This window comes from Polypterus senegalus, chromosome 1 (assembly GCF_016835505.1).
Source record: "Polypterus senegalus isolate Bchr_013 chromosome 1, ASM1683550v1, whole genome shotgun sequence".
Lineage (NCBI taxonomy): Eukaryota > Metazoa > Chordata > Cladistia > Polypteriformes > Polypteridae > Polypterus > Polypterus senegalus.
In genome coordinates, this window is record NC_053154.1 from 312,858,532 (window position 1) to 312,873,605 (window position 15,074).

Genomic DNA, 15,074 nt, shown 5'->3' on the forward strand with positions numbered 1-15,074 from the left:
TGTCCATTTTCTTAGCATTTTTAATATTATGCAAGGTTGCTGGGGGTAAGAAGAGAGTATCTTGGCAGGACTGGGCACAATGCAAGAACCACTGCAGACTACACACAAATTCAGTCACTCTTGGGCCAATTGAAGTGGCAAATGAAGTGGCATTATGGCTCATTGGGTAGACTGAGAGCTCTGGCTTCAAACCTGTTTTGGTCACCAGCTGTGTAGAATTTGTACGTTGTGCTTTCTTTTGGTGCTCTGCTCTTCATCCTCATCCTCCCTTTGGCCTACTGTTGCCAGAATAAGCCCTGGCTTTCATGATCCTAATACCTGTATAGCATTATGCAAATTCAATAAATGAATGGAAAAAAGTATTGTTAATTGTTAGTTGTTAATTCAGAAATATAACTAGGGCTTTTGACAAACTGATCAGGAGTTTCCCACAAATGCATATATGGTGAAGCCCAGGATTCTGAATATAAAAATTGTATGAATCAAATCAGAACATTTACCCAAATATTACATTTTTTAATGTAGCATTGGTGCCATGCATTGTGACCAAATCAATAAAGAAATTATTTTTGTAAAGCTTTTTTTTTTTTTTAAATTATCATATCAATTATCGCTCAGCGGGTGGTGGAAACTTAAAGCGACGGTGATTCAGCTGAACACGGAAAGCGCGAAGCACCTATAAAAACGGCAAAGATGACTTCAACATTTAATGTAAGTTCTATCTGCTCTCTGCCCATCGAGGGCACGTTTATATGTTGTGTGTCCTGCAGTATGTACAGCTCAGGTTTTCCGGCCGACAGTGCAGATAGCTTCACCTGCCAAAAATGTTTAGTTAATTTAGAGTTGGTCGGGAAAATACGCGAATTGGAGGACCGCGTTAGGAATCTGATAGCGATTAGGCAAACCGAAAATTGGATCGACTCGGTTTGTTTAGACAATTCGGCTACATCTGATTCAGCTTCAGTCTCTCCAGGTCCCACTGTAGTCAGTGCGAGGCCGAAATCAGCAGCACCAATTCAGCCACAGGGCGAGTGGGTAACAGTAAGACGGGGGTCTAAGAATCCAAAATTTAGTCCCCCAGCACCCAGGTCACCAATTCGGACCCAGAACAGGTTCTCAGCTCTCCGCAGCGCGCCTGTGGAAACTGAGAATAATAAAGTGCTCATAATTGGCGATTCCATAGTGCGGAATGTTAGAATTCCAAACTATGTTAAACCAGCAGTTAATGTTAAGTGCCTTGCAGGGGCCAAGATTTCTGGCATAAAGGCCCATTGGACCGTGTTGCCGACGATGAAGTATCTACCTTATTGCTGCATGTCGGCACTAATGATATTTATTTACAGCAATCTGAGGTATTAAAGCGGAACTTCATCTCTCTATGCACCAAAGCTAAAACAAAATGTCGGAATTTAATTGTATCTGGTCCCTTACCAAGATTGTATAGAGGGGATGTGATTTATAGCAGATTGCATTCCTTTCACTGCTGGCTAGAAACCTGGTGTGCAAATAAAAGCATAGCATTTGTGAACAATTGGGATGATTTTTGGGAAAGGCCTGGATTTTTCAGAAGAGATGGTCTTCATCCTAACTGGAGGGATCTTATGTATTATCCCAAAATATGGCAGCAAAACTGCCTGGTTGACTGATTAGAGCACCATCCAGGCCGCAGTCATGTGATCTTAAATCACAGGCTGTTCTTTATCCCACCTGTTATTTTCCTGAAGCTGTTACCCATAATCCCTGTTGTGGGGCATCCAGTAAATTTAGTCTTGATACAAACCATAAATTAATTGATAACCAAAAATAAGGTGTATAATTAGACCAAGGGATAAAACCAGACACTCCACCAGGGGCATCTGTAATAGAAATTTAATTCAAATTAAAACAAAAATATATCAGCAGTTCAGAAAGAACCATGCAGTTTTAAATGCTGTTTATTGAACATTCGCTCTCTTGTCACTAAAGCTGTTTTGGTAAATGATATAATATTAAGTACAAAATCTGATCTGTGTCTTCTTACTGAAACCTGGCTTAGTAAATGTGACACTGTTCCCTAGCTGAGGCGTCACCAGATGGATACTCGTTCCTTCATAAGTCTAGAGATTCTGGTCGAGGAGGAGGTCTTGGAATAATTCATTGTAACAAAATGCAAATCACTCCTAAAAATTTAGGCAACTTTACATCCTTTGAGGCATTCATTTTAAATATTAAAACAGATTTCAACACAATTATAGTGCTAGTCTACAGACCGCCAGGGCCATATTCATTGTTCATGACTGAATTTAGCAACCTTCTGTCTGATTTGGCTATAAATTATGATCACGTAGTTCTGATGGGGATTTTAATGTACACATTGATGTGGAAACTGACACTTTTAGCAAATGTTTTACTTATTTGTTAAATTCAGTAGGATTTTGTCAGATTGTCAAAGGTCCAACTCATAATCATAACCATACATTAGATTTAATTATAACTTACAAAGTTGAAATTCAAAATTTAAATATTACTCCATTAAATGTAGTTATTTCCGATCACTTCTTAATTACGTTTGATTTAGTTCTGCCCATGCCAGCGCACTCGCAGATTAAAACAAAGACAGTGACATCTAGATTGTAATTCTGCTTCAAAATTTATAGATACCTTGAGTAAGTCGAGTGTAATTGTGGAAAACCATTTAGATCAGTTAACATCAAATGTAAACGTGGAAAACAATTTAGATCAGCTAATATCACATTATAATGTGACCTTGAGAGATGCTCTGGACACAGTGGCTCCCCTAAAACAAAAGTGATCAAAGCACATAGAAACTCTCCCTGGTTTAATGAAAATACTCGAGCTCTTAAATTAGAGTGTCGAAAACTGGAGCAGATGGAGAACAACAAAGCTACATGTCTTTCAAATTGCATGGACAGAGAGTGTTAATAAATATAAAAAGGCCCTCTTTAAAGCTCGCTCAGAATACTATTCTACATTAATAGATAGCAATAATAAAAATCCTAGGGTACTTTTTAGAGCAGTGGCTAAATTAACAAATGGGAATTCAGATCAACAGTGCAAAATACCAACAGATATTAGCAGTACAGACTTTATGAACTTCTTCAATGAGAAAATTAAAAATATAAGATCCCAGATCTCAGCATCACAGTACAAACCAAATACTAGCTTAGCAGACCCTGTCACATTGCATTCAGCACTTTAATAATTTTAATCCTGTAACTCACCTGGAAGTCTTAACTTTAATTACTAAAATGAAGCCCACTACTTGTTCCCTAGATCCAGTGCCAACAAAACTAGTAAAAGTGCAATGGATGTTCTTGCAGCCCTATTCTAACATTATCAATAGTTCATTACTGCATGGCACAGTACCTGATGCACTAAAAGTGTCAGTCATTAAACCTTTACTTAAAAAGTCAGACCTAGACCCACACATACTAAATAACTATAGGCCTATTTCAAATTTACCATTTCTCTCTAAAATACTAGAAAAGTAGTCGCCAGTCAGCTTCAGTCACACCTTACGCATTACAATTTATTTGAGAAATTCCAGTCTGGCTTTCGCACTGGTCATAGTACAGAAACGGCACTAACACGGGTTGTAAATGACATTCTGATATCCTCTGATGAAGGAAATTCCACTGTAATTATGTTGTTGGACTTAAGTGCAGCATTTGACACCATTGACCATTCTATTTTACTGCACAGGCTAGAAAACGATGTTGGGCTTACAGGCCCGTGCTCGCTTGGTTCAGTTCTTATTTATCAAATCGATTCCAGTATGTACAGAAATGTGCAGACAGTACTCCATCATTATACACAGAAGTTCAATATGGTGTCCGCAGGGCTCAGTACTGGGACCTTTACTGTTTTCACTTTACATGCTTCCACTGGGATCTCTCATTAGGAAACATAATGTTAATTTTCACTGTATGCAGATGACACCCAGTTATACCTTTCATTTAAATCAAATGAAGTTTCTCCGATGTTGTCTTTAATTAGTTGTGTTAGTGAATTAAAGGAATGGATGAATGAGAACTACTTGTCTTTAAATACAGATAAAACAGAGATGTTAATTGTTGGAGGGAATGACGCTGATCACAGCAATATTTTGTCATCATTTAACTCAGTTGGAATCCCAATTAATTTTACTGAATCAGCCCGCAATCTAGGAGTTATCTTTGACTCTAGCATGTCATTTAAAGCGCATATTACAAAGTCGTCCAAAACATGTTTTTCCATCTTAAAAATGTTAGGAAATTAAGGCTTTCTAAATAAACAGGATTGTGAGAAATTAATTCATGCATTTATCTCTAGTAGGATTGACTACTGCAATGCGGTGTTCACTGGCTGTTCAAACTGTTCTCTATACAGCCTCCAGTTAATCCAAAATGCGCTGCAAGAATTATTACAAGAACAAGAAAATATGAACACATAACCCCAGTTCTTAAATCTTTACACTGGCTCCCAGTTAAGTTTAGGGCAGATTTCAAAATCCTCCTTTTAACATATAAAGCATTAAATGGCCAAGGTCCGCTTACTTGTCTGAACTTATCATGACTTACAAACCTGAGCACATTAAGATCTCAAGATGCCGGTCTGCTTAGGATTCCAAGGATTAATAAAATAACAGTGGGAGGTCGAGCTTTTAGTTACAGGGCCCCTAAACTGTGGAATGGTCTTCCTGCTTCCATAAGAGATGCCCCTTCAGTCTCAGCCTTTAAATCCCGGCTGAAGACTCACTACTTCAGTTTAGCATATCCTGACTAGAGCTGCTGATTAACTGTACATACTGCATCTCTGTTGTTAGTCATTAGCACTATAACATAAGTAACATGATAATTATATTTGAATACTAACCCTCACCTATTCTGTTTCTTTTCTCGGTACCCAAATGTGGCCATTGATGCCACGGCCCACCTGCCAAGTTGTTTGCCTGCCTATGGTAAAGTCATCCCTGATGGAGGATCACAGGAATCTTGGGAAAGAGGGGTCCTTTCATCGGAGCAACGTTTCAGCCGTGGCATGGCCAAATGGGGAGGCAGCTAGATGGATGAGATCTCCAGGACTCTAAAAATATCCAAACCTAATTATGTCATATCATCTACTGTTAAACCGTACTTCTAAAATTTTTATTATTATGCTGTCTTAAGGAATTGTTCTGTTCTGTATATTGTATTGTATTGACCCCCTACTTTTGACACCCACTGCACGCCCAACCTACCTGGAAAGGGGTCTCTCTTTGAACTGCCTTTCCCGAGGTTTCTTCCATTTTCCCTACAAGGTTTTATTGGGAGTTTTTCCTTGTCTTCTCAGAGAGTCAAGGCTGGGGGGCTGTCAAAAGGCAGGGCCTGTTAAAGCCCATTGCGGCACTTCCTGTGTGATTTTGGGCTATACAAAAATAAACTGTATTGTATTGTATTGTATATTTAATCCTCTGTGGTCTATGGATTGCCACAATTGAGTCACAGATTTCCACAGAAACAGAGGAGGTTGAAAAGACAGAAAGCTTTATTCAAGCACTGCAAACAAACATTTGTCTCTTTTAAAGGTTTTAAATGTGCTCCTTGATGGGACAGAGATGACAGTTCCGTCTCTCAATTATAAGTATGCACACGTATCTCCTTCTTCAAAGGAATACGTGTCAGGAGCAGGAAATGTCTGGGATTGAGAGAGAGAGAGAGAGGCAATCAATTCCAAAACTGATAGGTGCTGTAGAGGCTTTTAAGTATGTGGAGAAGTTTATCACACGATAGAGCGCAAGTAAGGTATGGAGCAATGTGAAGGTAGTCTGTCAATGTTTTTCAGGGGTTTTCCAAAGAATGTCTGTATTCTCTGGGGGTGCGATCAGCCCCCCCAGCTCACAGGTTGAAAAGCGTAAATTGACTGAGGTGAGTGCATGCTGAAGTTCATAGTCAGATGAGGTTAAGCAGACAACATGACCTGCATAAAGCAACGATTTTACCCCAAGCCCCCTCCCAACTGCACACCTGCCTTAATTTCCTGTCTATGAAAGCCACAAATAGGAACGACGAGAAGACACGGCCTTGATGGAGTTCAACACCCTCAATGAATAAGTCGTTGTTATTTAACATTTGTGTATTCTGTTTATACTTCACGCTCAGAACGCGTACGCGCATTTCATTTCACGCGTCCTCTGAGCAGGTCCTCATGAGCATGAGCGAGTTGCGGTACCATCAAAAAGTCGGGGGGCGCAGTGTGCTAAAAGTTGGAATGTGACGTCAGTGTCTCTGTTCACTATCTACATGTGACAGAAAGCCTCTATGCAGATCCTATGGGGATCGATGTGCGTGCTTCGCTGTTTGATGAATGGTTCGATGTGGTGAAGCAAAATGCCGACCTACAGATGTATTCATGGTGCTTTTATATTCAAGCGCCGCATATTCCCCATCGTAATGACACGATACATTTTAAAAGTCTCACATACCATTTTTTGTGCCGTCTATTTTATCATTAAAGCAGACCATCGTTAACGTCATCCCAGTTTTTAATGGCTACGAGCTTCATGGACCTGACAGCAGAAGCAAGCAGCAATAGATCACCACACAGAACAAATTACAGTAAATGTATGATATTCCAGCTCTCTGCATATTTAGAATCTTTAGATTTATACTTGATATCACTTTCATGATGACATGCATTAAAGTGTGTGTGTGTGTTACATTTTACATATAATTTCTGTACAAATATATATATTTGTGTTGCTATTCTGTTTCATTTAATTCAATTTATCAGTTTAAGTTTACATATCTGCTTTTCTTTTGTGCTTATTTACATAGTCGATTGTGGGGAAAAGTTTAATTTGTTAAAGGTACGGCTTGATAATTAGATTCAACCTCAGTAATTTATCCAGGCCACAGGTCTTGGAGGTGTAGCTGCCGGCCGGGTAAGGGGTCGACCGTTACAAAGTGACCCCATCTGCCGTTCTTATATTTGCTCATATTTGGACCTGCGTCCATATTGCAAAAAGTGTGCAGAAAACCTTGCAGCAACACACTGTCCTGAGCAAAAGTTTTGTCACTGAATTGCTGAGGGTTTTGTATGGAAGTGTATTAGGGCCATGGTGAAAAAAAATACGGACAAATTGAAGAAAAAAGAAAAAAAAGCTATATGTCAAGAATAAAGTTGACATGTTGACTTTATTCTTGACATTTCGACTTTATTCTCGTTATTTATTTCGAGATTGAAATCGACATTTCCACTTTATTCTCATAGTTTATTTTGTTAAAACTAAACTTCATCTTACAATCAATGTTTCATTTACTAGATTTTCTCAAACCCCATCATAAGTTATGTAGCACATGAAATGCTTTGTGTTAAGTGTTCCCCAACCCAGTTGTTAATCGCTGTACGCACTTCTTAAACTGACTTCCTCCGCACTAAGAGGAGACGCAGGCAGCGATCACCGCACAGAATCCATTCACTTTCATGATATTCCTGCTCTCTGAACATTTAGAATGCTAAGATAAATACTTGATATCATTTTCAGGATGAAATGCATTAAAGCAGGTATTAAACATGGGTGGTGTGGCGGTAGTGCTGCTCCCTCGCAGTAAAGGGTCCCCAGGTGTACGTTCAGTGTAGAAAACTTTATGGCAGGTGTGATGAGGCTCCAAAAAACTGCATGTATGACTCTGCTATGGGGAGGTCACTACAATATTATGAGGTTCACTAAGAATAAGTCCATCCTCAGTAAGCCACTCAGTTACCAGAGCTTGCAATGCCTTGATAAGCCAACACACCATACTGTTGAATGATATTTTACAGAAAAACTGAAAAGTCATGTGCTGGCCTACAAAATTCTCTGGAAATATATGAGTGCACTGCTTTAGTTGGTCTATTGTCCCTGATACCAACTAATCAGTCTGCCATAAGGATTCATTTGAAATTTAGGACCATAACTTTCTTATGCACTCTATTCGTATATAACAAGGCATCTTTTCTAACAAAAAAAGATGGAGGCAGGTTTCTGTTTCAAAAGAGCTGTATTCATTCTCTGCAGCTGCTCACACATGGCAGGGCCAAATCAAAACAATCCCAATCTTGCTTCTTCTCACATTTCCTCCCAGATCTTTAATGCTTAACTTTATAAACAACACTTTACAAATTACTGGGGGAATTAATATTGCAGGTCTAATCACTTGGTCTAAGTGTAAAATAATTAACTTTTACTCCTTTAACAATTAAGTGACAACAAAACTTTAGACGTATACAATTTCCCTAAATTCATATTTTGAATGCTCTCATCATTTTATACTTTAATTCTAACTGTTTCTCCTCGAATCTCTGCATTAATCTGCTGTTTTCAGCAAAACCTTAACAGGGAGACGTTCACCAACAAGCACAGCCAACCTTTTAAGGAACCCTGCTGCAGTCACAGGTTCCCAGCCGAGCCGCTTGCCGAGCCTCGCACCTTTAGGAGGGACCAAACAGGCCATAAATCATACTGTTCTCCTAAACAATAGATCACTAAAGCTACCTCAAGATGCTGTGCTGGAGCCCCCCTTTTTCAGCTCCTTTCGAGCGTCGGCCATTCGCACTTCCACGGTGCTCTCTACCCAGCTGCCTGCCTCCCCTCTACCGCACGCTCGGAGGTGTGAATGATGCACTTGAATGACCCGCTGGCATTTGCATGTGAGCGCTCAATCAGCCAAGCAACCCAACAACCTCGGAGCAGTGCGGGCACGCGGACACGTGCACCCGCTCCCACTCGGAGCATGCGCACTCCGGGGAACGCGACTGTTAAAATTACACATCGCCACAGAGGTTCAAATTTAAAACATTTGAGCTCACTTTAAAAATTATATAGAGCTTCGTGCAAAATAAAACAAATAAATAACATTGTGCTTAGAGAAAAAAAGTAATCCACAAAAATGCACAAAATATTTACAAGTTCATAAAAAAGATATACATATTACTTTAAAACACACGTTCCTCTGCTGGCATACACCTTTCCTAATCTCCTTATAATAAAAACTATAATAATAATACAATCAGACAAAAACAGTTTGCTCATACTATAGGGCTACCATAAATAATGCTCAATCCAGAAACCTTTAAGTCAATATCAACTCCATCCTACATCCATATGGGAGTGTAGAGTGTACCTCAAAGAGGACATTTTTAGCCTTTCCTTGGCTACCTGTGGAAGATGTAAAATATCTTTATTATCACTGTACAACACAATGAAATACAATTTGGAGCAAACTTATAGATGCTTTAGATAAATGTATATAAGAGCAGACATTAAACTACAAGAAGCACAGCTTTAAAAGTAAACACTAAGCTATGAGAAACAAAGTTACTATTATTAATTCCAAATATTCACAGAGTAAAAGTAAAGGTAAATATATAAGCATAAATAGATAAAGAATAAATGAAGGCACATTGAGAATTGCAATCAACGTAATGGTCATGAGTTCCACATGGGTCATGTATAAGTGTGTGACTAAGTTCAGTTCAATCAGTCAGTGGTGGTTCTGTTATAGGAAGAGGTATTGTTCTTCACTGTGCGGATATGTAGGGCTCTGAAGCCCCTGCTAAAAAAACCTTTTTGTGCTTTTCTGCTTTCTCTAGTCACCCGGCTGAAGATTACTTGTGTCCTGCTCATGTGCGGTCCCTAAATAGCGGCGCTGACTCGCGCGCGCGTGCACGCCTCACCCTGACAGTCTCTTCTGTCTCACAACGACAATTGCACACTCGCGGCAAGTGCATTTCCCTCAAAGCGGCATCGGAAATAATCGTAACAGTGCAAACGCTCCCAAGCTCAATGTCTGCACGATCGCCGAGCCACATCACGAATGACACCAACCGCGTTACCAGTGGACAGAAGGCGTCATCAGCGCCTCGGTAAGTAAGCGCCCGCTTGTCTCGATTTCTTCACACATTTAAAGCTCACTTGTTGATTTAGTAAATAAACGAAACCCCGCTATCTGCAAGCAGACAAAATGACATCCTTTAAGTGCCATTCACACGCCGCTACTCCACACGCTTTAACAGACGACTCGAGCCCCATCAGGCACCCATAACTCTGAGACCCTCGGAGTCAATCAACAACAGGTTATTTTAAATGAAAGAGTTACATTCTTAAGCACTCAAAAATGCATTACAAAGTGTCATTTTTTATGCCGCCGCCATGTTTAACAGCTCCTACACTTCAATTTCAATACGAACTTTCATTTAGCCTAGAAAATATTTGCATCAGAAGATTATATCTTCAAAAAATAACACACAAATCATAAGTGACCATTTAATTCAATCCGCCATCTTTGTAACGGTGAAACAGACTACAGAAGATTAAAAAAAAAAATCAAAATGTACCACGTACTTGCCCATTGGGTTTCTCATTCTTATTTTCAGATGCTGAGATTTTGTTTTGCGATGTGCTTCATATTTATAGACTGGGGAAGTGGGCGATCTGTCTGCCCCTCTCGGCTGACATTTCAATACACGTGCTTTCTGGTAAACGGGAATGTTCAAAGAAAAGGTAAAATGATAAACAGTGACTAAGGAAGGACTTTTTTGACCTTTTTATCAATTCACTCATGAATTCCAAGTCTTAATAACACAGCACACCCTCAAAATGTTATGTTGCATAACTCATTTAAATTTACTGCATCCCAAACTCACATGTTGTAAGGCTTTACATAACCTTTTAGAACACTATAAAAACATAAAATATGTACATTTGTTACACATAATAAAATTGTTTAATCAAAAATGATTTAATTATGCTCAGTATACTTGAATCCTGACTGAAACAAGCCTGGTTGCTAACAAGTTGCTAACAATATAGGAGGCTTAATGTATTGATATTGGGTGGATGCACTTTCTGTGTAATGTTAATATTAATAATTCTAATATATAGTAGGCAAAGAAAAAGGTGCTTTTCTGATTTAGAGTGGAAAAAAAAATCAGAATATCAACAGGCATCTATCATAAATAATCTTCTATAACCGTACAAAACCCACAACATTCAGAAAAAAATGAATAACATAAAAGTCTTTCAGTACACAAAGGTGTGGAGATCTCTTGGACTACAAAGGAACAAAAGGGGCATAAGTTTATGGATCGTCATGTACATGAACCTGTTTATCCATCCATCCATCTATTATCCAACCCGCTATATCCTAACACAGGGTCACGGGGGTCTGCTGGAGCCAATCCCAGCCAACACAGGGTGCAAGGCAGCAAACAAACCCCGGGCAGGGCACCAGTTTACCGAAGGGCACACACACTATGGACAATTTAAGATCGCCAATGCACCTCACCTTCATGTCTTTGGACTATGGGAGGAAACCCACACAGACACAGGGAGATCATGCAAACTCCACACTGGGAGGACCCGGGAAGCGAACCCGGTCTCCTAAGTGCAAGGTGGCAGCACTACCTTCTGTGCCACCGTGCTGCCCTGAAGTTGTTTATTGTAAGTTAAATCAACTTAACTCAACAGTTTGTTCAACTTGATACAACTCTGTTAATGTGACATCTAAGGGAATTATGTCAGGGTAACTAGAAAGAGCAAAGTAATATTAACAGACATGATTATTTTAAGTTATATTAACAAAGTGATCAGAGCCTTTTGTTCGTTTATCAGTGAACTGAATGACATTTCTTGGCTCTCACATGTGTGACAGTGTGACACAGGAATGCATTGAAAAAAATGGTTTTGATTATTGCTTGTGATTTTTAGATATGTTTGAATGCTGAATTTAAAAAGGAAAACCCCTTTTCTCCATCACATAAATTTTGTTCAGAAAATGCTTTTTTTAAGTTGTCAATTGTTTAATTGTTTTTCACACTACACATTTACAAATAAAGGTCCTAAAGTGGCACTTTAGTGAGTTGTGTGAGTCTAGACTCAGTGCTTGATAAAGAACCATTTTTATTTTATGAAGGATTTTTGTATTTGAAGTTTTTTATTCGAGTTTTGTAAATGTTCCTAATTTGTGGAAAGATAAGACATTTTTAATATCTATAGGCTGCCTAGCAGAATACTGACAGACTAAGAAAACCCAAACTTAAATATGTCTGACTTTATGCAGCAAGAGAACTTTTAAAATCATGAAGCCCCTGGCATTTTATAAATCTTCTCTACTCTGTTTGTGTCTCTTTATGGAGACTGTTATGGATCTAAATGAATAAAGAGTCTTTCTGGAACCTTCAAGTTGATGATCCTGTAAAGAACCAAAAATGGTTCACTTATGGCATCGCACTGAAAAACCACACTGGCACCTTCAGTCACAGTGACGAGTCGCAGTGGCAGTCAGGGCACAACAAGTGACAGATTATCTCTGAGTGGCACAGCAGAGACAAGAATTGACTTTGAGTTCAGAAGGAATGGACAGCTAGAATAAGAGCTGCTCTGAAAAAGAAAGATTTGGGTCCAGTTTTGAAGATTTACACATTCCAACGATATGACCAATTTTCTAAAAACTAATCTGAGTAATTTTAAAATATTTTTGTTGTCTGGTTTATACAGTTGAAATCCTTTAGACAGTAAAGTTTAAGAAAAAAAGTCACATAAAGCAGGAGTACTTAATGTGATTGATTTTCATTAACATTAGACGGTTCAAATATGTTTATTTTGTGAGCTGGAGGGCTGATCGCACCCCAAGAAGATACAGACGCCCTGGGCAAACCACAACCCCTGAAACACAGACTACCCTCACATTGCTCCTTACTTTCTCACTTGCGCTATAACGTGTAATACAAGCCTCGCGCGATACTCCGCTAACTTAAAAGCCTTGTGCAGCGCCTGTCAGTTTTGGGAATTGATTGTTTTGCTTTTCTCTCTCTCTGTCTCTGATATTCTCTGCTCTTAGCGAAACTGTCATCTCTGACTTGTCATGGAGCCCATTTAAACTTTTGAAAAAAAACAAATGTTTGTTTGCAGTGTCTGAATAAAATTCCTGTTTTCTACAACCATCTGTGTCCCTGTGCAAATCTCTGACCCAAGCGTGACAATTTTTATTTTCATTTATGTATTAAAAGAAATATTTTGGACCATTTTGTAAAATTTACACATTTCAACTGTAGGAGAAATTTACAGTAAAGTGAATATTGTAAACTTTAAAAACATAAGCTATTCTCTGATTTATAATATTAGATACATAAATTTAAGAAAAATTATTCATATAAATCATAATGCCTTAAAATGGATGATTTTAATTAATATAATTTGTTGTCATTAAACTACAAGAGTTCAAATTATCTTCCATTTTCTTATCCAGAGGAAGGATGTGGGGAAGCTGTAGCCTGTCTGAGCAGTCACAGGGCACAAGGCAGGAATAACACCTGGGCAGGGTGCCAGTTTATCACAGGGTGAGCACACACACACACACACACACACACACACACACGCACACACACACGTGCACACGCACACAAACACACACACACAAACACACAAACACACACACACACAAACAAACACACACACACCACAAACACAAACACACACACACACACACACACACACACACACACACACACACACACACACACACACACACACACACACACACACACACACACACACACACACACACACACACACACACACGCACACACACACACACACACACACACACACACACACACACACACACACACAAACACACACACACACACACACATTAGAACAATCTGGATGAGAACAGGCCAATGAGCCCAAACAAGCTTGCCAGTCCTATTCACTTATTTCTTCTAAAATAACTTCAAGTTGAGTTTTGAAAGTCCCTAAAGTCCTCCTGTCCACCACATTACTTGGTCACTTATTCCAAGTGCCTTTGGTGCTCTGTGTAAAGAAAAAGTTTGTAATGTTTGTGTGAAGTTTCTAACTGTGTCCCCGTGTTCTTGATGAACTCATTTTAAAGTCTCCATCTCGATCCACTGGACTCATTCCCTTCATCATTTTAAACTCTTCAATCAGGTCTCCTCTTAATCTCCTTTTGCTTAAACTGTAAATGCTCAGCTCTTGTAATATGTCCTCATAACTCATCCCCTGAAGTTCTGGAATAGGCCTAGTTGCTCTTCTCTGGACTTTTTCTAGAGCCACAGTCTCTTTTTTGTAGCCCAGGGATCAAAACAACAACAACAACCTTTATTTCTATAGAACATGTCCATTCAAAAACTGTAGCTCAAAGTGCTTTACATGATGACAAAGAGAATATTACAAGAAAAAAAAATATTAAGATTAGGCAATACTGTTAAAGAATAAGTGACAAAAACGTTAAGGTCAGATGGCCTGGAGAACAGAAAAAAAACTCCAGTTAGGATGGATATAAAAGACACAAAATCAGCAGGTGTTCAAGGTGGGCCAAAAGATCAGCCATCCCCTACTGGGCATTCTACCTAATATAAATGTTCCTTAATCAGGCATCACATGATAGGATTTGATGAAATTGGTTGTGCAAACAGCTGGAGCGCCCACCTTCATTCAATCATCTCACAGGGCTACATGGTGCCTGGAGCAGGCGGTGATCGTGCAGATCAAAGATTCAGAAAAGACATCAGAGAATTTTGGGGATTAGTACAGACTGCGGAACCCTGAAGAATATGATAATTCTATGTCCATGTAGTCTATTAGGAATACAATTAAAATGTAGCTACGAAAAAGCCCTTTGAAAATAATGTGTTTTTAGCAGTTTCTTAAAATGTTCCACAGTATTATTCTGGTGAATTTCTGTTGGTAAAGTATTCCAGTTTTTAGGTGCATAACAGCAGAAGGCCACCTCATCACTTCTTTTAAGCTTGGATCTTGTAATTAAAAGCAGACCACCATTAGAAGATCTAAAGTTACAACTTGGAGTGTTAGGGACAGACATTCCAAAATACAGGAAGAGATAGATTATTAAAACCTTTATATAGACCATTACACGTAGTAGTAGAAAAGTCAATTCTGAATGACACTGGTAACCAATGTAACGGTGCTAAGATTGGTGTGATGTGCTCAGACATTTCCTTTTTCTAGTTAAGATTCTGGCTGCTGCATTCTGCACTAACCGTAACTGATTGATGTCTGTCTTAGATAGTTCAGAGAGGAGTGCGTTACAGTA

The 15,074-nt window shown here is 39.0% G+C and overlaps 1 protein-coding gene across 2 annotated transcripts in view; it reads left to right on the forward strand.

The window, feature by feature from the left end:
• The window catches only part of LOC120515261, a 489,908-nt gene that overhangs the window by 192,622 nt on the left and 282,212 nt on the right, over positions 1 to 15,074 (forward strand). The gene's annotated exons all lie outside the window — the stretch shown is intronic.